Here is a 24,549-nt window from a genome sequence, read left to right on the forward strand (position 1 = left end):
CGTTCCGGCTATTTATTTCTGTTTAAAAAATAACACTTTTGTTATGATAAAATTAATTCGCTATGAGCACAGCTTACACAAATTACGAACAAATTTCAATAAGAAAAGTCATTTTGTCTTCACGATCAGCATACAAATTAGCATAAAAAAATATTTCAAAGTTTTATGGCGAAGAAGGCATAATCCAATCGATCCATCTGTTTTGAATTTATAGCTGTGTAGAGACAAATTTTATGATTTTTTACTACAAAAGTGGAGTTCTTAGACTTTTTTAGGCAATTTTTTGAATTTTTCTCTCCCCAAGAACTATCCTCATACCTCAAGGAATATTCTAAAAAAAGAATTCGAAATCGGTCCAACCGTTCTCGAGATTAGCGTTTATTTAACAATTCACCGATTTATTTTTATATTATAGAAGATGTATATTGGGTCGGGTCGATTTGTATGGACGAAAGTTAACCAATATCGCGCCATCGATTTTTCGATAGGATTTGGGCTCAGGAAAAACATTTTCCACTACGCATACCCAAAAATTATTTTCGAGCCTGCGAAAACAAAAATTGCGAAAGGTTCAATTTTTCGACCAAAACATTTTTCAAACAACTGTTGTAAAAATGTTGGCGATAATAGTTTTATGAAAAAAAAATATATATATATATTTTTTGGGTTTTGTGGAGTGTTTTGGTCGAAAAGTTGGCCCTTTCGCCATTTTTTTTCGCAGGCTCGAAAATCATTTTTTTGGGTGTGCCTAGTGGAAAATGTTTTTCCTGAGCCCAAATCCTATCGAAAAATCGATGGCGCGATATTGGTTAATAAATCGACTCAGTCTAATGTATATGTATAGGAATTATTTTATTTATTAACAACTACGCCTAAATGTATGCGTATGTATTTTTTTGAAAATATCTAACAACCCAGCCAGCATTTTTTGAAATTTTTGATCATAAAATATTCAAATATCATACCCCAAGATGATTAAAAACGTTCAAATTTAAAGGTATTTTCTATTCGAAAATTAATGTATCGTCGGGAGAAAAAAGTACCATAAATGTGATTATTCTTGAATAATCATTTTTGATTCATGTTTCGAAACACTTTTTATTCATAGTTGATATCATTGTGAAATTGAACTTTAATTGTTTTAGAGTAATATTTGACTGCTTTTCACGGTCATTTTCTGATCATATTCGTGCACATATTTCAATCGTTTTGGTTGAGATTTTAGAATCATTTTTGAATACGATTATCATGATTTATTCTTCATATCTCATACAAAAAGATACTACATGTACTATGTACATATTTCATCAGGGGAAGAAAGCATGCGGAAATGAGCTATTTGAACCAAAGGTAATTCGCAAATAAACTTGACTGATATACACCTGCGACTACAACATCCAACATCAGTTATGATCGTCAATATCTTAAAAAACGATAAGGTACGGGATGTTGAAGCCGTATTCAGGTATGTCAAGAGAGTTTCACTTACCTGGGGTTCAAATAGCTCACAAACTTTGTATTGTCCAACCATTATGTATTTTCTTGGAAGTCGAAGGTTGAGAAATGATTGGGGACATCTTCGGTTACGAGCAGCATTTGCAATATCTTTTGTATAAATAAAAAAAAAATGTATATATTTTTTCTAACTTCATGATTGAAAAAATGTGTGCACGTGAAAAAATGCGATTTTCAATGAAAAGTAAAATTTTAACAAGTATAAAATTTATTGTTCAGTCAACAAAGATAGTCGAAAAAAATTCAAAAAGCTGATTGAAAAATTATTAAAAATTTTTGATCTCCAAAAGTAAACACATTTGATTCAAATATGATTCCAAAATGTTATTGAAAAACAATATTCAGTTTTTGATCATCAAAAGTATTCTTATTTGATTATTCTTCTTGTTGATTTTTATTAAATATTAAAATCTAATCATCAAAGGACTTCAAAAATGATTCCAAAAAGTGATCGAAAAATGATTTTCAGTTTTTGATCATCAAAAGTATTCATATTTGATTATTTCTTTTGTTCACTTGTATGATAACTCATTATTTAGTCAGAAAGAGTAATCAAATTGTACTGATATGTAGGGAAATTCAAAATTGAATCACCTAAATGCTGAGTGGGAAGAATTAAAATTTTTGAAATATAGCCTTAAAAAAATGAAAATAATTTATTGAATAAACTAATTAAATTACAAAGTATATAAAGTTAAAGTAAAATTATCAATATATTAAAAGGAACCCTACAAAAATGGTCCTGGCTTTGATTGTTTTCAACTTATTCGGTACCTATGCCTGAATTTTTTTCAATGACAAATATCCGAGAGCACATTTTATAACCATTATTTCCTTAGTAGCTTGATGGAATGAAAATTAAAAACCTGGTAAATCGTATAAAGGCTTACAAACATTGGGAGTGCTCCTGCTGCATAAACTTAACCGATTTTATTGTGTATTATCGATATTGATATAGATCCGGCACGTTCCCGTAACAAGTAAAATTAATGTACTAGCCCCACCATCTCAGGAACGATTAATATGATCATTAAATCTTCTATGCCATTCCATGAGGAACTTGGGGTCCCCAGAGTCTCGCCTGCTAAATATGTGTATGTTACATTCATATTTGTAACAGGGTACCCCTCCCGTAGGTGTGGTTGATCTGCAGCGATTAAGCTTTGAATTGCGAATATAAACCCCTTGAATCCTCAGATTTTATTGTGATCTGATCTGGCTGCGAACTTATATACAACTCAAAATTTCTTCAGATGTCAAGGTGAGAAAATACTAAGTCCAGAATCGTTGAGGTTGATTATTTTTACCAAAGCCAAAAGTGTAAAAACTAAAATGCGGTTTCTGGTATGTGAATAAAGCTTTAATTGTAGAACAACAAAGTAAACTTAGTACTGTAAGTCAGCTTATCTGAATTAATGAACAAAATGTGTTTTTCGTTGCGTTTTGAGCAATGAATATTTTCAATTAAATCACGCTTATGTACATTCACATACCACAGCGTATTTGAGCAATATAAACACGTACAATGTTGTACTGAATTTCGCTTTTAAATATTGTAGATTATGTATGTTAATTTTGCGATAAGCCTAAATCATCTCGATACCGCCTGTTACCACTCCTTCGATTTTGCAAACGGCAGCAGCTAAAGCGTAGGCTATTTCAGCGAACTTCGCCTTCATTTCACTTTTTTTTTGTGTACAGTACAAGCAAATCTCTATAGTATATGCCCAACAAGAAAAGCTCATCTTATATATGTATAGCTTATTTTATTGCATCAAATGATGTTGAGCGATGAAGGTGTTCAATTGTATGGAACGTTCCTTATACTAAGTCATAGTAACGCTCCCTTTCGATTTCATACACGACAATGGGTTATCCACATCGGTAACACTTTCCTAAACCGATAATGCGTGATAAACTTGTTCCTTACTAAAGTTTTCTATTCCATGGTACCCCTTCGCATTTACATTTGACTAATCGCTTTTCCAAATGACACTTTCGCATTTACAATTCACTATTCTCATTTACAACTCACTATTCTCAATTAAAAATTATGCTTTCGCATTTACAATTGACTATTCTCATTTATCAGTGACTATTCTCATTTACATATGACGCTTTCGCATTTAAAATTCACTATTCTCATTTACAACTGACTATTCTCAATTAAAATTGACGCTTTCGAAATTTAATTTACAGTTTTCTCATTTACAAGTGACTATTCTCATATCGAAGTGATGCTTTCGCATTTACAATTGACTATTCTCAATTCCATATAACGCTTTCGCATTTACATTTGACGCTTTCTAGTTTACAAGTGACTAGTCTCATTTAAACTTTACAAATCTTATTTTCAAATTACGCTTCTCATTTTCAAGTAACAATTCTCATTTTCAAATGACGCTTTCTCATTTACAACTGGAAATGGTGTAGCTCTCGTAACTGCGTTTTCTTACCATAAATATGACATTTTGCATAACGTCAGGTGAGCTAGTTCAATATTCAGAATTCCAGAAAATAAGAGTGCTCTTCTTCTACCCTCGCCCTTGACGACCACATTGTTTCCGTGTAAAAAGCCGGTTGTATACGTAGGAAGGCCTAACATACATAGTTCGACTCTCAGAAGAGGAAATGGCTATCATTGGTTTATTCAGAAAGCGTTCTTTTCCGTCATACACGAACAACACAATTTTCGCCAATCGGAACAAGTAGCTCTACCACTGCATTCCTTATAATAACAAGTTATAAGCTTTTTTGTTGGGTTGAAGTAACTTAAAAAACATCTTTATGTTTTGCATATACAAAACAAAAAAATTATAAACTTAACTTTATTGGGTTTTGCAACCGGCGAGTGGCGGCATTCGGTGTTGGTCGCAGCGTGAATGAACACTCTAACAACAAAACCGCAATTTCGTTAGGTTATGCTGAGTTGGGATTTGTGGGCATTGCAGCACTTCGAACTGTGTGTGTGAGGTAAATGCGGTATGTACAGCTAAGTCCAAAATAATAGAAACCTAATTTTGAGGAAATTAAGGGGTTATGTAGCAGTTGCCAGCACACCGGGACATACCGGATTAAAAACCCAACAAAGGACCTTCAAGATCGATAAAACTTTCGAAAATCTTCTTATCTCTGCATGAAGAAGAATATCAAATTTTGAATAAGGAGTTAACGATTTTGATCAATCTTCTACAAATTTTCGCGAAACTCGCAGAAAGTTGATGGATATGATTTTACAGAATACTAGCGTGTACGGTAGACGTTGTCCTTCCCAAAAATTTATTTACCTACATTTTGAAAAAGCTTCTTTCAACCTCTTTTGCCTTATCTTCTATTTCTACATTTTGTTCCTGTTCTTACATTATGCCATTTATCTCCTTTTCCTTCTCATCCTACATCACCCTTTCATTCCCACACACACTCACTCTTCCACTCCTAACCCCACTAGCAGTCGCCTTCCACTACCCTTCTCATTCCCACACCCACTTGCACTCTCACTCCAACTGCAACTCTCACTCCCATCGTCCATTCTTCCAAAATTCTATACGTACTAAAATGTCGAGTATATGTTCTCAAATGTAACTAGTTTGAGCCAACAGGCTCGGTTTTTTGTCAATGAAACATATATTGCCTGGGGCAATATACGCCCACTTTGAATAAATGTACATAGCAAAAAAAACGTTACCACGTGAACCTCCTGTGAAAAATTTCATCAAGATCGACTCATCCATTTTATATATACATATGTATAAGATAAAACAGAAGAAAAATGGAAATAGTCACGAAAGTGTTTCTGTTCTTTCGACCATTGGTGTATATAAACATTTATGTTGGAATATGTATGAACAACTCTATTATTAAGCTAAAAGTTGTCGCAAAATTGGTTGGTTGCGCTGGCTTGTTAAATGACTGAAATACTAAGCTCACTATATGTAAGACTAATTTCACTGTTGCGCCGTTGCCAAACCCACTTACCTGACTGAGTTTGCTTGCGCTTTTCGAATGATTCATTCATTATTAAAACAACAACGTACTTCTCGTTGTAGTAAGAATATAGCTTTACTCGAAAAGACAACAACAATGAAAGAAAATGAAAAAACGAAAACGTCGTTAAAAAGTTTTTTTTGTGGTTTCTTTTACTTTTATTTAATTTTTCTTAAATTTTAAACTCTGTACAACATTCACAGAAAGATTGTGCAATAACAAAGGAAAAAAAATTTCATTATTTTTATTTATTTTAAACAGTGCTGTGCAAGGCAAAAGCATTGTTGAAGCGAAGTGTTTCGAATTTTTTTTTTTCAAATCAATTATTGCGTTCCAATGAAACCTGATCCAGAACCAATAAAAATTTAACATGCAAATGAAAAAACAACACTAGGGCCAAAGAGGATAACTATAATAAGAGACGCCACTCGTTACTTGTAGCCATTTGCTTAATGTTTTCTATGAGGTACCTAGTCACTGGTTTTTTTGGGCGAGATGTGCATAAAATGTCTTCTATAAATTTTCGTGGGGTATTTTTGTTTATTTTTCCGACTGTATTTAATTGATTAATTTTAATTCTCTTTCCAAAAATCACATTTGCATAAGGTGCCTACACGACATGGCTAAATGGGAGACAATTCAAAAACGTCCCTAACATTAGTACTCTAGCCTTTTTAAAGTGCAAAATCCCATACAATTTTATATGGAAAACATATCGCATTTGTGGCAGGGTTTAAAGAACTAATAATACTAGTTATTTGTTTGATAATTTGTTTTAACTTATTAAGTAAAATTTTATGGAGCGATTCGGAAAAAAAGTGTGTACTGTGTGTAGACAGTAGTTGAGTGCTGCCAACTTTCATAGTACTTATCTGGATCTTTCCAATGAGATTTGATCGTGATCCAGAGCTGGATGGCTCACTGGAAAGCCGTAAATGTGTTAGTTTTGCAACGTTTAACGGGTGCATCGAGTATTGTAATATTTATAGAATGAGGGTGCCCACACAACGGCACCCTGTGGTACAACAATTGACCGACATTCACTCACTGATGGCCCGCCAAATGTGACCAACGCTTAGCTGTAGTAACACACATAGTTGCTTAATTTTATTACTAAATGTGTTGTTAATAAATTTTTTTGAGGGTCTGGATTTCGAAACACTCCCCAAAATCCAAAAAATATTTTTTTTCAACAGAGAAAAAAGATTTTTTGGGTTTTGGGGAGTGTTTTGTTCGAAAAATTTACCCTTTCAATATTTTTTTCGAAAAAAATCGACCCGACCCACTGTATATAATTAATTTTTAAGCAGATAAGTTGATAACAAGCTGAGGGGTATAACCCAAAATTTTTTTAGAATATTTATGAATTATTTTTTTTTGGGTGTAAGCAAACATGCATACATACGCCATGCTTCGTTGCTCGTTAATCAGCGGCTAAACCACTACCACTATGATGAATTTACTCGTAAGATCACAGCCGCAGTTTCAATTTTATTGACCCCTGCATAACATTGAGTAGAATTCTTGCTTACTCTCTCCTGCCCGCTCTTCTGACTCTCACTCATTCTTTTTTTTATAACCGATCTTTGCCTATCTATTATGGCTAGGCTTTTCGTTTCCAATGTTTCTTCTATCACTACCTCCCTGTTCTATTTCTCAATTTTCATCTCTCTCTGTCTGATTTTGCTATTTTTTCATTGATGACTGGCATCCTCTAGGTATCTCTTAGCTATTCTAGTAACTCTGGCCTTGAAAAGTTCTCGCCTTCGGCTCTTTGCGAAGTTCATGTAAATTTCATTCTCGTGGGTATAAGAATATCGATTTCTACAGTAGAGGTAAAAAGTTAATCTCAAACACATTTCAGGCAAAAATCAATGCGAATTTTGAGATTTATAACTTGTACTTTGTAAGACTAAGATTGATGAAGCTACAAAAATTGCATACACCAAAAAAATTTTGAAAATTCTTAGTAAAAATTTCGTTATTTTCTTGCAAAGTTCTTCGAAATTTTTCGAATGCGTTTTCGTGCATAGTTTCAGTTACACTCATGCATTTATTTCTTAAATTATTGAAGGAAGAAAAGATAACATAGTTGATGAAATTTGTAAAAAATTGCCACTTCTATTGTCGTGCTCGCAGCTGCATATTCCAAATATCTATGCAATCGGGCGAGAAATATCTCGACCACAGCGCCATCTATTCGAATTTTGTCTACAAAAGAAAATTGCTCTCTTGTTCTCCGTGATTCAATCATCAATGAATGCTATTTTATTTCTATTTTTTTTTATTCGCAAGACTCTATTAGGGTGGTCCCTATTTTCGATGATCATCATTTACTCAAAAATGCTCATGACGTATATATATTTTTTGTAAGGTTTTACAGGTCGCTACGGAAGGTCACACTTTTTGAAACGTCTATGTAATAATATAATAACAAAACAGAAAAAAACGGAAATTAAATTTTGAATATAGGTTTGCCAAAAGGTCTGCTTATTAAAGATTATTTAAGTTATTTTGGGACAAAAAATTCGTTGAAAGTTACTAGAAAAGGTAATCCTCTCTCAAAAAAATTAAGAAAAATCCTGAAATAGCTTCTCAGGAGATGGTGCTCCGCTGTACACATTTAAGTACTAGTAAGGCCAACAATTCTGAGTCACATTCATTTTGTGTATGAACAAAGAGAATATAAGCGCGCTTTAATTCTCTATTAATTATACTGTGTTTTTAGATCGTTGGCACGGTTGCTATTTTGGTCCATTTGAACCAAAAATGGTCCTTTCCACCCTTTTCTTAATTCTGGTCCTTTTTAGGATGTAATCAAGATTGTGTTTTTTTTTTCCATAACGCTCATATAATTTCTAATTTCCACTTAGCATATAGTTTAGAAAAGTGTTGGATCTTGATGTAAACCCATTTTCGTTAATTGTTCATGAAACAAGCGGCCAATCAGAAAATTTTGTTTTGGTGGCTAGATATTTCAATGTGTTATCAAACACTTTTCTTGATAGATTTTTGTCACTTCTTGAGCTTAAAAAAAGTTGTTGGTGCACCTCAAAGAAATTTGACAGAGTTTGCCACTGATGAAGCTATTCTTGAATCAAATCAAAGCATGAAACTAATTAAATTTATATAGTACCAGCATACCGATTAGGGCTCATGATATTCGGTTAGTCGATAAATCGAACTATTTCAATATGTCACTAGTCGGCTACTAAAAGTCGACTAGCAGTATTCGAGTAATCAACACATTCAGACTATTCGGTAATCTGCGCCCAATTACGACTATTCGATTAACTGTAAATTACGGTTGGTCGATTATTATAATTTTCGACTACAGGGCATGGACGTATAAGCAGTATATGCCATATTTCCCAAATATTTTGCTTATCATGTGTCAAATATTCAATTCAATATACCAGGAGCTCAGAATTTATACATATTTAATATCGTTTTCACACGGAAACTTAATCGAATAACAATTGTATTTAATGAAATAATTAAATTTCATTAAGCCAACATCTGGCAGCAGCCCCAAAGAAATATTTCGTTTTTACAAAAAATAGTTAAAATGAAAGCAGCCGCTTCCTTCTTAACTATAAACACATTCAAAATAAAATGCATGGGCAACTACCCATAGATGTTGTATCTAACTAATTATGTGCCTATTTTTGAAAAAGCCATATTATCTTTTGCAGCAAATGCAGCGAAAATTAAATTTTGAATTTCTTCGTAAATTATTGAAAATAATTTAGTTTTGATTATCATTTATTGACAATAAAATTCGAAGCACCAAACAAAGCCGACTGGATTTTTCACTCGATTAGGCATTCAATAAGGTAAAAATGAGATAATTAAGAATTTGTATTTTGTATAGAAAATTGGGTCCAATTAGGGCTTTAATGTACAAAACTTGACTAATTATTTCATTAAGCCTCTGTGTGAAATCGGTATAAGCAACTATAAACGAAATTCAATGAAATAACATTTGTACAGTCTGCTGCCAAATTTTAAGACCCCATACAGAAATTTAAAAAATTTCATAAATTTGAACAGAGTTTAGGTTTATTTCATTGCATAGCGTATAGAACAATTACATATCATTTGTTTTTTACTATAGTAAATTAGTCACACAAAAGTATTGAGAAAAGCGTATAACTTGGTATGGTATTCTTGTACTTGTATGCTTTTAAATTAGAAACATTTGTACGTATGTTATTTAAAAAAAAATTCCGAAAACAAGAGCCGCTTTTTTGCAGGTTGGTGGAAACAAAACTCTAGGTAGATTACGAATTGCATAGAAAGCAACAACACAAAGTAGGCCGTAGATGGGAAAATTGAAGCGTGAGGGTGACGGAAGAGTAAAGAATTAAATTTAAAAAAATCTGGGCTCGAATCGTAACATACGATCACGGATCGGTAACCATACGAAATAAAATTACGTGATACGTCAGACGTATAAATGGGATTATAACATACGATAGCGAACGGAACGTAATTTATTTGCACTCAACCCATTTAGATCGAACGAGCTTAAAAATACACAAAAAAGTCTACAAATCGATCGGAATCCAATATAAAAGTAATTTATATCAATTCACAATAATTTTTACGATCCACATTAGGTAGGTAGGTTGAACTGGCCGGTCCATGAGGACCTCACATAGACTGATTGAGTCCGTAGTGTTACCAGAAGTTTGTTTTAACGACCAAACTGAAAAACCCTATCAAAAACCAGGACCTATGTTATAAAATAACTCCGTCCTCTTGGCAAATACTAGAAGCTTCCTAGGACTTAAGCCACTTGCTGCTTCTAGATCTGACAGCTGTATCACTCCTAATAGCTGGAGTCTTAGCCTGGCAAGTGCAGGGCACGAGCACAGAACGTGCTCGATCGTTTCCTCCTCCAACCCGCACTTCCTACACCTGCTATCACTGACCAAGCCTAATTTAAAGGCATGTGACGCCAGAAGGCAGTGTCCAGTCAGAATACCCGTCATGAGTCTACAGTCCTCTCTTTTTAATGATAGAAGCAACTGTGTTAGTCTAAGGTTGTAAGACCTACTCATAATCTTCGACACTTTACAGCCCCGCGCTTGAACCCACGCCTTTTCTGCTTGGTCGATCATGTGCACCTCTCGCATTCGCTTAATCTCGCCCAATCTAATTGGGACGTCTACGGAGCAAGCTTCAAGGGATGCGCCCTTTTTAGCTAATTCGTCCGCTTTTTCATTCCCATCTATTCCCATATGCCCTGGGACCCAATATAGATGTATGCTTCTCCCTGTCCCGATTCTCTCCAGAGACTGCTTACACTCTAACACGCATTTAGATGCTGTGCTATGCGAGATTATTGCCTTAATTGCTGCTTGACTGTCAATATAAAAGTTAACACGGTTGCAGCTTAAGCTATTCTCTTCCAGGGTTTCTACTGCTTTGGTTACGGCTAATATTTCCGCTTGGAAAACGCTACAGTAATCCGGCAGCCTGTAGGATCTGCTTAATTCCGGATCAGCGCAGTATACCGCAGACCCTACTCCTTCCACTATTTTGGAACCATCGGTGTACACATGTATCGCCTCGTCCGCCATTTGCGCACCCTTGCGCCAACCGTCCACCTCTATTGTGGCCTTAAGATCTCCCTCAAAGTGCAGGTAGGGAATCATGTAGTCTGTTCGTCTTGTGACTGAGGACGCTATACTACTATGGCCATATGGTCGGCGCTCAAGCTGCCCCGAAGCATCGAGCCTGGTTGCGGTCGTTAACGCTTTGTTCTTTGCTACCAGGTCTACAGGTGGAATGTGCAGAATGGCATACAGTGCAGCCGTCGGGGTTGTTTTCAGGGCTCCCGTAATGCAAAGCATCGATAGTCTGCATACCCCCTCTAATTTTTTGAGGTATGTTGTTTTTTGTGTGGCTTTCCACCAAACAAGAACTCCATAGTATAGAATAGGGCTTACAATCGCTGTAAAAACCCAATGAGAAAGAGAGGGCGATAGGCCCCACGTACACCCCAGCATTCTTTTACATGCATAGAGTGCCGTTGAGGCCTTCTTGACCCTCTCCTCCAAGTTGAGCTTCCATGACAGCTTACTGTCTAGGATGATTCCTAGATATTTTGTGCAAGGTTTCTCCTGTAAGGTCACCGCTCCTAACTTAGGCCTGGTCCAATTTGGGACCTTGTACCTCTTTGTAAACAAGACCATATCCGTCTTCTCCGCATTGACTTTCAGCCCGACATTAGATGCCCAGGTATGAATATCCCGAAGCGCCCGATCCATCAAAGAACTAATCGTTGGAAGGCATTTTCAACTTATGACAATTGCAACGTCATCTGCGTAAGCCGTAAGTTTTACGGGTCCCTCATCGAATTGCCTGAGCAGTTGGTTGATGACCAGTGTCCACAGCAGAGGTGATAGCACCCCTCCCTGCGGCGTGCCCCTGTCCACTGATTTCGTGGCCTCGTACAATCCCCATTGTGATGTAATCTTTCTGCAATTTAACATGCAGCCGATCCATCTGATTAAGGCAGGATGTACTTTAATGTAATTAAGACCATCCATAATCGCCCATTTTGCAACATTATTGAAAGCCCCGGCAATGTCCAAGAAGACTCCTAGAGCATACTCCTTATATTCCAGGGATTTCTCTATGCTTATTACCACCCTATGCAATGCGGTGTCTACCGACTTGCCTTTGGTGTACGCATGCTGTGTTGTGGAGAGCAGCTTTTCATCCACGTCGGACTTTATGTACACATCTATCAGCCTCTCAAAGGTTTTGAGCAGAAATGATGTTAAGCTAATGGGTCTATAGTCTTTGGGATACACGCGACCGATCTTCCCCGCCTTTGGTAGAAAAGCTACACGAGCAGTTCTCCAAGAGTGCGGTACATGATTCAGTCTTATGCACCCATCGAATATTATTTTAAGCCATTCCATGACCGCCCTACTTGAGACTTGTAGCATGGCCGGGAATATACCATCTGGGCCCGGCGATTTAAACTTAGAAAACGTCTTCACTGCCCACTCGATCTTGGTATCGGTCACCAAGCCCGGCACCACTAGCTCCGTGATCGAAGTGTGAGTGATGTCTGCTGGTTCTTCTAAACCGTCTCCCGATGGGAAATGTGTATCGAGAAGCACCTCAAGGGATTCCTCACTATCACGTGACCATTCCCCGTTCTCTTTCTTTATTAGTCCCTGGACTATGTTTCCCTTTGCTAGGACTTTTTTCAACCGTGCTGTTTCACTGGAGCACTCTATGTCCGTACAGAAACTTTTCCATGAGTTTCTCTTCGCCCTGGTAATTTCACGCTTGTAGATCCTCAGTAGATCCCTGTACTCGTCCCGACACGCTTCGCTTTCCGCGGTCTTTGCGAGTTTAAACATTTCTTTTACCTGTCTTCTTAGAAGACTCAGCTCATTGCTCCACCATGGCGGCTTTGCTTTTCCTCTGAATCTTCTTAGAGGGCAAGCTTTGTTATACGCAGTCATAAGCGTCCTTGTTAGGAATTCATTCGACTCCTCCAGTTCCTCTACATTAGCAACCTCTTTGGGTTGTCCCAGTTTCGTTTCTACATGTTTCTGGAATTTAGTCCAATTCGTTGCCCTAGGGTTTCTAAAGGTTCCTCCCTTCTCTACCCTCTTTAGTGGGATGCTGAAGCTTATATACGCATGGTCGGAGAAGGATGGTCTATCGAGAACCATCCAATCATACCTTGATATATCACGCTCGGAGCTCAATGTAATATCCAGAACATTGCTGGATGTTGGACCAATGTATGTAGGAACATTTCCCCTGTTGGCTATCTGCAAATTGGTTTGCAGGATGTAACAAAACCGATCCACATTAGATTGGAATGTATTTTTAGCTCACAATAGATTTTGAACAATTGAACGCCTTTATCATTTTATTGCCGACGTTTCGACCGTTTATTGTGGTCTTCTTCAGCGGCAATAAAATAATAAAGGCGTTTTTCTAATTATTTTGACTGGAAACCCGATTAAAGAAAATTATACATAAAAACAAAACAGTCGGTAGTATCAACATATAAAAAATAAAGTAAATAACTAAGATGGATCCAATTTTATTGTTTTGTTTGAGCTCAAGTGATAGCGAAGGCGATGAAAAAATTGTCCGGAGGCGGCTAAGTGAACGCAGTAACCCGTTGGACTTATCGAACAAAGCGTAAGCATATCATTTATGTATTATTTCTTTGTAACAAAAAATTATTTCAGATTCTTGAAGAGAAACTAAAGAAGCTTTTAGTTACCTTCTGGAGAAATTAAATTTGAAGCAAGCCGATGCCAAAGCGGTTCCTCCAATTTTGCAATTGGCAGTCACGCTTTCACTTCTTGCTAGCGGCGGCTACCAGTACAATGTCGGTAGTGACTATTTAGTAGGAATGTGCCAGAGCACTGTCTCGAAGTTGATATCACATGTTGTTGCCGAGATGGAGAGGAAGCTGTGTGCGAAATTTATATGCTTTGAACCAGATGACTCCCAAAGCTGTAAAGAATGGTTTGTGGAAAAATTTAAATACCTGGAGGTAAATTTAATAATAATTGTTGTGAAATTACAGAATATAGTTATTAACAATTTTTTGTTGTTATATCGGCCTACTGATTTTAAGATCGCGGGTTCGAATCGAGCTCAAGGCCTAACAATAATTTTTTATCATTGTTATTGTTATGATAAATTTTTTCTTAATTGAAAAAATTTTTAAATTAGAATAGAAGAAAGAAAAAATTTTAGACAACTGCCAAAGCTCGTTGTATAGATCCATTTCGGGAACTGCTAAATTCCTTCATCGGCAACGTTTAGGCGCCGCTGCTATAACCATTCAGCCACCACAGCGGTTTTTTGTTTGTCTTCATTAATCCTACTTCTATTCTGGTTCGTGCCAATTGATATTCACACCACTGCGACATCTGTTGCAGAATAGCTGTGAAAATTGGACTTGTTTGTTGGCAATGCTGCCATAGTGTCATATTTTATTGACACTTTTCCCCGTGCTCTGGGATGTATTAACAATTTTTGTTGTTATATCGGCCTACTGATTTTAAGATCGCGGGTTCGAATCGAGCTCAAGGCCTAACAATAATTTTTTATCATTATTATTGTTATGATAAATTTTTTCTTAATTGAAAAAATTTTTAAATTAGAATAGAAGAAAGAAAAAATTTTAGACAACTGCCAAAGCTCGTTGTATAGATCCATTTCGGGAACTGCTAAATTCCTTCATCGGCAACGTTTAGGCTCCGCTGCTATAACCATTCAGCCACCACAGCGGTTTTTTGTTTGTCTTCATTAATCCTACTTCTATTCTGGTTCGTGCCAATTGATATTCACAACACTGCGACATCTGTTGCAGAATGGCTGTGAAAATTGGACTTGTTTGTTGGCAATGCTGCCATAGTGTCATATTTTATTGACACTTTTTTCCCCGTGCTCTGGGATGTATTAACAATTTTTGTTGTTATATCGGCCTACTGATTTTAAGATCGCGGGTTCGAATCGAGCTCAAGGCCTAACAATAATTTTTTATCATTATTATTGTTATGATAAATTTTTTCTTAATTGAAAAAATTTTTAAATTAGAATAGAAGAAAGAAAAAATTTTAGACAACTGCCAAATCTCGTTGTATAGATCCATTTCGGGAACTGCTAAATTCCTACATCGGCAACGTTTAGGCTCCGCTGCTATAACCATTCAGCCACCACAGCGGTTTTTTGTTTGTCTTCATTAATCCTACTTCTATTCTGGTTCGTGCCAATTGATATTCACAACACTGCGACATCTGTTGCAGAATGGCTGTGAAAATTGGACTTGTTTGTTGGCAATGCTGCCATAGTGTCATATTTTATTGACACTTTTTTCCCCGTGCTCTGGGATGTATTAACAATTTTTGTTGTTATATCGGCCTACTGATTTTATGATCGCGGGTTCGAATCGAGCTCAAGGCCTAACAATAATTTTTTATCATTATTATTGTTATGATAAATTTTTTCTTAATTGAAAAAATTTTTAAATTAGAATAGAAGAAAGAAAAAATTTTAGACAACTGCCAAAGCTCGTTGTATAGATCCATTTCGGGAACTGCTAAATTCCTTCATCGGCAACGTTTAGGCTCCGCTGCTATAACCATTCAGCCACCACAGCGGTTTTTTGTTTGTCTTCATTAATCCTACTTCTATTCTGGTTCGTGCCAATTGATATTCACAACACTGCGACATCTGTTGCAGAATGGCTGTGAAAATTGGACTTGTTTGTTGGCAATGCTGCCATAGTGTCATATTTTATTGACACTTTTTTCCCCGTGCTCTGGGATGTATTAACAATTTTTGTTGTTATATCGGCCTACTGATTTTAAGATCGCGGGTTCGAATCGAGCTCAAGGCCTAACAATAATTTTTTATCATTATTATTGTTATGATAAATTTTTTCTTAATTGAAAAAATTTTTAAATTAGAATAGAAGAAAGAAAAAATTTTAGACAACTGCCAAAGCTCGTTGTATAGATCCATTTCGGGAACTGCTAAATTCCTTCATCGGCAACGTTTAGGCTCCGCTGCTATAACCATTCAGCCACCACAGCGGTTTTTTGTTTGTCTTCATTAATCCTACTTCTATTCTGGTTCGTGCCAATTGATATTCACAACACTGCGACATCTGTTGCAGAATGGCTGTGAAAATTGGACTTGTTTGTTGGCAATGCTGCCATAGTGTCATATTTTATTGACACTTTTTTCCCCGTGCTCTGGGATGTATTAACAATTTTTGTTGTTATATCGGCCTACTGATTTTAAGATCGCGGGTTCGAATCGAGCTCAAGGCCTAACAATAATTTTTTATCATTATTATTGTTATGATAAATTTTTTCTTAATTGAAAAAATTTTTAAATTAGAATAGAAGAAAGAAAAAATTTTAGACAACTGCCAAAGCTCGTTGTATAGATCCATTTCGGGAACTGCTAAATTCCTTCATCGGCAACGTTTAGGCTCCGCTGCTATAACCATTCAGCCACCACAGCGGTTTTTTGTTTGTCTTCATTAATCCTACTTCTATTCTGGTTCGTGCCAATTGATATTCACAACACTGCGACATCTGTTGCAGAATGGCTGTAAAATTGGACTTGTTTGTTGGCAATGCTGTCATAGTGTCATATTTTATTGACACTTTTTCCCCCCGTGCTCTGGGATGTATTAATTATTTTTTTTTTTTAATTATTATTATTAGCTCGATTCGAACCCGCGATCTTAAAATCAGTAGGCCGATATAACAACAAAAATTGTTAATACATCCCAGAGCACGGGGAAAAAAGTCTCAATAAAATATGACACTATGGCAGCATTGCCAACAAACAAGTCCAATTTTCACAGCCATTCTGCAACAGATGTCGCAGTGTTGTGAATATCAATTGGCACGAACCAGAATAGAAGTAGGATTAATGAAGACAAACAAAAAACCGCTGTGGTGGCTGAATGGTTATAGCAGCGGAGCCTAAACGTTGCCGATGAAGGAATTTAGCAGTTCCCGAAATGGATCTATACAACGAGCTTTGGCAGTTGTCTAAAATTTTTTCTTTCTTCTATTCTAATTTAAAAATTTTTTCAATTAAGAAAAAATTTATCATAACAATAATAATGATAAAAAATTATTGTTAGGCCTTGAGCTCGATTCGAACCCGCGATCTTAAAATCAGTAGGCCGATATAACAACAAAAATTGTTAATACATCCCAGAGCACGGGAAAAAAGTGTCAATAAAATATGACACTATGGCAGCATTGCCAACAAACAAGTCCAATTTTCACAGCCATTCTGCAACAGATGTCGCAGTGTTGTGAATATCAATTGGCACGAACCAGAATAGAAGTAGGATTAATGAAGACAAACAAAAAACCGCTGTGGTGGCTGAATGGTTATAGCAGCGGAGCCTAAACGTTGCCGATGAAGGAATTTAGCAGTTCCCGAAATGGATCTATACAACGAGCTTTGGCAGTTGTCTAAAATTTTTTCTTTCTTCTATTCTAATTTAAAAATTTTTTCAATTAAGAAAAAATTTATCATAACAATAATAATGATAAAAAATTATTGTTAGGCCTTGAGCTCGATTCGAACCCGCGATCTTAAAATCAGTAGGCCGATATAACAACAAAAATTGTTAATACATCCCAGAGCACGGGGAAAAAAGTGTCAATAAAATATGACACTATGGCAGCATTGCCAACAAACAAGTCCAATTTTCACAGCCATTCTGCAACAGATGTCGCAGTGTTGTGAATATCAATTGGCACGAACCAGAATAGAAGTAGGATTAATGAAGGCAAACAAAAAACCGCTGTGGTGGCTGAATGGTTATAGCAGCGGAGCCTAAACGTTGCCGATGAAGGAATTTAGCAGTTCCCGAAATGGATCTATACAACGAGCTTTGGCTTGGCAGTTGTCTAAAATTTTTTCTTTCTTCTATTCTAATTTAAAAATTTTTTCAATTAAGAAAAAATGTATCATAACAATAATAATGATAAAAAATTATTGTTAGGCCTTGAGCTCGATTCGAACCCGCGATCTTAAAATCAGTAGGCCGATATAACAACAAAAAATTGTTAATACATCCCAGAGCACGGGGAAAAAAGTGTCAATAAAATATGACACTATGGCAGCATTGCCAACATACAAGTCCAATTTTCACAGCTTTCTGCAACATATGTCGCAGTGGTGTGAATATCAATTGGCACGAACCAGAATAGAAGTAGGATTAATGAAGACAAACAAAAAACCGCTGTGGTGGCTGAATGGTTATAGCAGCGGTGCCTAAACGTTGCCAATGAAGGAATTTAGCAGTTCCCGAAATGGATCTATACAACGAGCTTTGGCAGTTGTCTAAAATTTTTTCTTTCTTCTATTCTAATTTAAAAATTTTTTCAATTAAGAAAAAATTTATCATAACAATAATAATGATAAAAAATTATTGTTAGGCCTTGAGCTCGATTCGAACCCGCGATCTTAAAATCAGTAGGCCGATATAACAACAAAAAATTGTTAATACATCCCAGAGCACGGGGAAAAAAGTGTCAATAAAATATGACACTATGGCAGCATTGCCAACAAACAAGTCCAATTTTCACAGCTATTCTGCAACAGATGTCGCAGTGGTGTGAATATCAATTGGCACGAACCAGAATAGAAGTAGGATTAATGAAGACAAACAAAAAACCGCTGTGGTGGCTGAATGGTTATAGCAGCGGCGCCTAAACGTTGCCGATGAAGGAATTTAGCAGTTCCCGAAGTGGATCTATACAACGAGTTTTGGCAGTTGTCTAAAATTTTTTCTTTCTTCTATTCTAATTTAAAAATTTTTTCAATTAAGAAAAAATTTATCATAACAATAATAATGATAAAAAATTATTGTTAGGCCTTGAGCTCGATTCGAATCCGCGATCTTAAAATCAGTAGGCCGATATAACAACCAAAAATTGTTAATACATCCCAGAGCACGGGGAAAAAGTGTCAATAAAATATGACACTATGGCAGCATTGCCAACAAACAAGTCCAATTTTCACAGCTATTCTACAACAGATGTCGCAGTGGTGTGAATATCAATTGGCACGAACCAGAATAGAAGTAGGATTAATGAAGACAAACAAAAAACCGCTGTGGTGTCTGAATGGTTATAGCAGCGGCGCCTAAACGTTGCCGATGAAGGAATTTAGCAGTTCCCGAAATGGATCTATACAACGAGCTTTGGCAGTTGTCTAAAATTTTTTCTTTCTTCTATTCTAATTTAAAAATTTTTTCAATTAAGAAAAAATTTATCATAACAATAATAATGATAAAAAATTATTGTTAGGCCTTGAGCTCGATTCGAACCCGCGAATATAGTTATAAATTTTTTAGTGATTGGATGTGTGGACGGTACACATATTGGTTTACAAAAACCTATAGCTAACGAACAAATGTACTTCAACCGTAAAGGGTACCACAGCATCAACGCTATGATTGTAAGTTGCTATTAAAAATTTTTATTAAACATTTTTAAAACAATTATAAAAATTCTCAGATATGTGATCACACCTATATAATATTGGCAATCAACTGTCAATACGGTGGTGCGGCTCACGATTCCTTCGTTTGGAAACATTCCGATCAAAGAAGGGATTTGGAGGATGGATTTCAACAAAACAGGCATCGAAATTCCTGGCTTTTAGGTAAAGTTATTGGGTGCAGCGAACTTTTTTGTACCAATTATTAATTTATACATTTACATAGGAGATTCTGGCTACCCACTTGAGATGTGGTTAAAACCCCATACAGAAGCACATCAGACGGTTCAGATGAGAGAGCAATTGGCATTCTCAAAGGGCGCTGGAGGATTTTAGGATATGACAAAAGATGAAGATACCATCCTGCGAAAATTGCAAGATTTGCAAATGTTTCTGCTGCATTACATAACATTTGCATTAAACTTAAGATACATTATGAACCGTCAAATCTTCACTCCGAAGATCATATTCTAGAAATTGAGACAGGCGAAACAAACCAACTTACCAATATAGGAAAATCGATAGATCAAATAAAACGTTCACTTTTAAGGGAGTCCTAAGCAATGATATGTTCCTAAATAGCTTCAAAATTAAGCCTGGCAGTATTTAAGTAAATGAAATTATTTATTACACTCAATATTCTCTTTCATTTTTATTTTAAACTAGCAGACCCGTCAGACATTGTTCTGCCCTAAATTTGGTCTACCTGCATACATTTTAATAAGCTTTTTCTCTCTAACTCTGCCCTCCCCTCTTCACTTCTTCTTAATCATTTTATTCACTCCTCCCTCTATATCTATTTTCGTCTCACTATATCTCTTTCTCAGTCTCCTTATCCTTCCCTCTTTTCTCTTCTCTCAAGTTTTTCCCATTCTTCTTCATCCCTTATTGCCAGTCCCAGAGGGTGGTATGTATTTTGTTCCAGTCCCATTCCGAGTTCCAGTCCCACTCCGAGTCTTAGTCCCAACCCTAGTCATAATCGCATTCCCAGTCCGTCTCTGGTCTACTTCCCCGAAAAAAGGATCGTAAATACTAATATAGGCAAATTTATATACCAAATTTCAGGCAAGTCCAATAGGACGTATGTAAATAGGTATGTGGGTATTATCAATTAATGCTTTTTTTCGACTTCGCATGCATATTTATCAGTTTTGCCAGGTTGATGCGACTAAATCGAATATCACAATGAAAATTACTTTAAAGCTCTGAGCAACAGCTTTCATTTGATATCCATATTATACACACATTCCAGGGGTATCCGGGTCCCCGTTTTAGCCTATATCTCGAGACCCTAGTCACCAATAGGTATGAATACTACCCTGTACTAAAGCACTCATCAACAGCTTTCACTTGTTATCCATATTCTATAAACACATTCTAGGGGTACCCGGGTCCACATTTTGGCCTATATCTCGAGACCCTAGTCACCCACGGGTACGAAAAATACCCCGTATCAAAATACTCACAAACAGCTTCCATTTGATGCCCACATTGTACAAACATATCCCAGGATTACCCAGGTCCACGTTGTGATCTCAAGACCCTATCCAGCACGGGAAAAAGTATCCTATGTCTGCCTCCTTGTTCTAAGCTACCCCTCCACCAATTTTCAGCCAAATCTGTTCATCCGTTCTTGAGTTATAAATAGTGTAACTAACACCACTTTCTCTTATATATGTACACTAGCAGACCCGTCAGACGTTGTTCTGCCCTAAATTTGGTCTACCTGCATATATTTTAATAAGCTATTTCTCTCTAACTCTGTCCTCCCCTCTTCACTTCTTCTTAATCATTTTATTCATTCCTCCCTCCGTCTTTTTCGCTTCATCTATATTTTCGTCTCACTATATCTCTTTCTCAGTCTCCTTATCCTTCCCTCTGTTCTCTTCTCTCAAAGTTTTCCCATTCTTCTTCATCCCTTATTGCCAGTCCCAGAGGGTGGTATGTATTTTGTTCCAGTCCCATTCCGAGTTCCATTCCCACTCCGAGTCTCAGTCCCAATCCTAGTCCTAACCGCATTCCCAGCCCGTCTCTGATTTACTTCCCCGAAAAAAGGATCGTAAATACTAATATAGGCAAATTTATATACCAAATTCAGACAAATCGAATAGGACGTATGTAAATAGGTATGTGGGTATTATCAATTCATGCTTTTTTTCGGCTTCGCATACAAATTTATCAGTTTTGCCAGGTTGATGCGACTAAATCGATTATCACAATGAAAATTACGTTAAAGCTCTGAGCAACAGCTTTCATTCGATATCCATATTACACACACATTCTAGGGGTATCAGGGTCAACGTCTTATTTATTTATTTATTTATTTATTATTGTCTACCGAATAGTTCTAACAGACTCATTAATTAAAAAGTATAAAGAGACTAGTCTTAAAACTACTTATCTCTAAACTGAAATTAAAATTTTTAGCATATGAATTGAATATTCGAACCCATCTTGTGAGTGGCTCATTGAAACCATAATTGGTTGCATGAAAAATTACATCGAATAAACGAGTTGTCCTTAAATTAAGACTTGATGAGTGAACATGTATTAAATTAGAAATCAGTTCACAGTTGATTCTAGAATTCATCACATTATACACAAAAATAATAGAAAAATAAGACCTTCTCTCTTCCAAACTTTGTAGACCTAGCAACTTGCGTCTGCCAATATAGTTTGGAAGCACATCTGGCCATGACAGAGGACGCAAAGCCATTCTAGTGAACACCCTTTGCACCTTTTCAATTATAGAAGTAAGATTTTGATAGTAAGGGTTCCAAATTATACAGCAATAGTCCAATTGACTACGCACTAAAGATATGTACAGCGCTTTGAGAGTAAGTGGGTCAACAAAATCCACAGTGTTTCTGCGTATAAAACCAATCATAGAAAAAGACTTCTACACCACATGGTCTACATGGTTGGAAAAGGTCAACCTAGAGTCGAAAATAACCCCTAGATCCTTAATAGTATCTTTACGGCACAATTTTTGTCCGTTTAGTACATAGTCGCAAGTCAATGTCTTATGCGGCAGTTACCCACCAACGTGTGCCGTACGTAAGGACGTTTGTCGTACGAAGCACGTTTGACCGAACTCTCAAGCCCGTAGGAATCAATGTGTGCGTCTGTGTACATGTACATAACATATTTGTGTGTGTATTGTTTACAGATAAGCACTGTTGCCATTGACCATTTTGCATGTATGCTTATGGAAACATCAATTTTTTCCAATTTAATTTTTGATATTGTAAAAGGCCGGAATACATATTAAATAAGTATAAATAGATAAAATATTTATAATCAGCACTTTTACATAATTATTTCGAATTATTTTCACAATTTTTCAAACTTTAATTAGGCGTTTTTGCATAAAATTGCAAACGGTCAAAAATTAGCGTACAAAAGTTTACTAGGCAACTCTGTCTAGTGAGAGAGCGATCAGCTGACACGTTCTTACGGAAAAAATCAAAATTGTTTTGATTTCTACGTTCCGGACTACGTACGTACGGGCGTTGCACGTCGGTGAGTTTTCGTTTACATTGCACACCCATAAGATAGGTCGTGTCAGCTGACACGTTTTTGGTACGTACGTTCGTGAGTAACTGCCGCATTAGACTTTTTAGCAAACGTGATGACGCAACATTGATTGAGATGATTTAATATACACCAATTAGAAAGATTATTTAGATCAGACTGAAGACTAGAACAGTCAATTGTATTTTGATTTTTTAGGATTAATTTAACATCATCCGCAAACATAAGACAATCCGCAGTTGAAAATTGATCAGGAAGGTCATTAATAAATAGTAAAAAGAGGAGAGGCCCAAGATGTGTACCTTGGGGGATACCTGACCAAGCATTTATGTAAGTTTGAGATCTAGCGGATTCCATTTGGACGAAAAGTTTTCGTCCCATAAGAAAACTTGAGAAAAAATCTAGAAGGTTTCCGTTAATGCCGAATGCTTTGAGTTTTTCCAAGAGAATGGAGTGGTCTACCTTGTCGAATGCCTTAGAAAAGTCAGTGTAAACTACATCTAACTGTCCTTTTGGCCTATATGTCGAGACCCTAGTCACCCAGCGGTATAAATTACTCTGTAGTAAAGCACTCATCAACAGCTTTCATTTGTTATCCATATTCTATAAACACATTCTAGGGGTACCAGCGTCCACGTTTTCGCTTATATCTCGAGACTCTAGTTACCCGCGGGTACGAAAAATACCCCGTATCAAAGTACACATAAACAGCTTCCATTTGATACCCATATTGTACAAACATATCCCAGGATTACCCAGGTCCACGTTTTGATCTCAAGACCCTAGCCAGAACGGGATAAAAATTATCCTATGTCTGTCTCCTGGTTCTGAGCGACCCCTCCACCAATTTTCAGACAAATATGTTCATGCGTTCCTTCCTTTTCAATCGCCCTTTATCTATTAAAAAAAGCGCATCAAAATCCGTTGCGTATTTTTAAAGGTTTAAGCATTAAAAGGGACATAGGGACAGAATCAGCGACTTTGTTTTATACTATGTAGTGATGTACATCCACACATACCTATAAACCTACCCCCGAATTTAAATAACGCAGCGAATGCTATGTACATATGTACGTATGTGTCGCATCATACCTAACTCAAAAGCAATTAGCGCGAACAGTTGACACCGAACAATCACACACACGAATTTTTTAGTAAAAATGTTACTTTTGTTTAAACAATTTGGCTGATATAAGAAAGGAATCAAGTATTTTTTTTGATGCAATCCAATTCCAGTCCCTTTATTTGCAAGTCGATAAGACTTGCCTCTTTTTGCACCAACAGGAACCGTTCCTGAACGTCCAGCAATCTGTCCAGCTTTTCGTCCAACCCCCTTTGAAAATCGGACACGGTTTTAAAATTGTCTTGCAGTAAGGCCATTTTTTGTTCGCTTGAACTTTTTTTGCGGGACGTTTTTGATCGCGGCGTTCTATCAACAATGGCGGCGGGTGGAGCAGTTGATGAACCTGG

General features: G+C 36.4%; 1 protein-coding gene and 1 long non-coding RNA gene across 3 annotated transcripts in view; both read left to right on the top strand.

Moving 5' to 3' along the window:
- cindr (CIN85 and CD2AP related) overlaps window positions 1-24,549 on the top strand; it is a 248,553-nt gene that overhangs the window by 17,937 nt on the left and 206,067 nt on the right. The gene's annotated exons all lie outside the window — the stretch shown is intronic.
- On the top strand, window positions 13,753-20,100 carry LOC137243235 (uncharacterized). Its single transcript, XR_010950475.1, has 4 exons — window positions 13,753-14,047; window positions 19,400-19,503; window positions 19,563-19,710; window positions 19,772-20,100. It is a non-coding gene; the product is annotated as an uncharacterized lncRNA (long non-coding RNA).

Source organism: Eurosta solidaginis, chromosome 1, assembly GCF_040869045.1.
Source record: "Eurosta solidaginis isolate ZX-2024a chromosome 1, ASM4086904v1, whole genome shotgun sequence".
NCBI classification, from domain to species: Eukaryota; Metazoa; Arthropoda; class Insecta; order Diptera; family Tephritidae; genus Eurosta; species Eurosta solidaginis.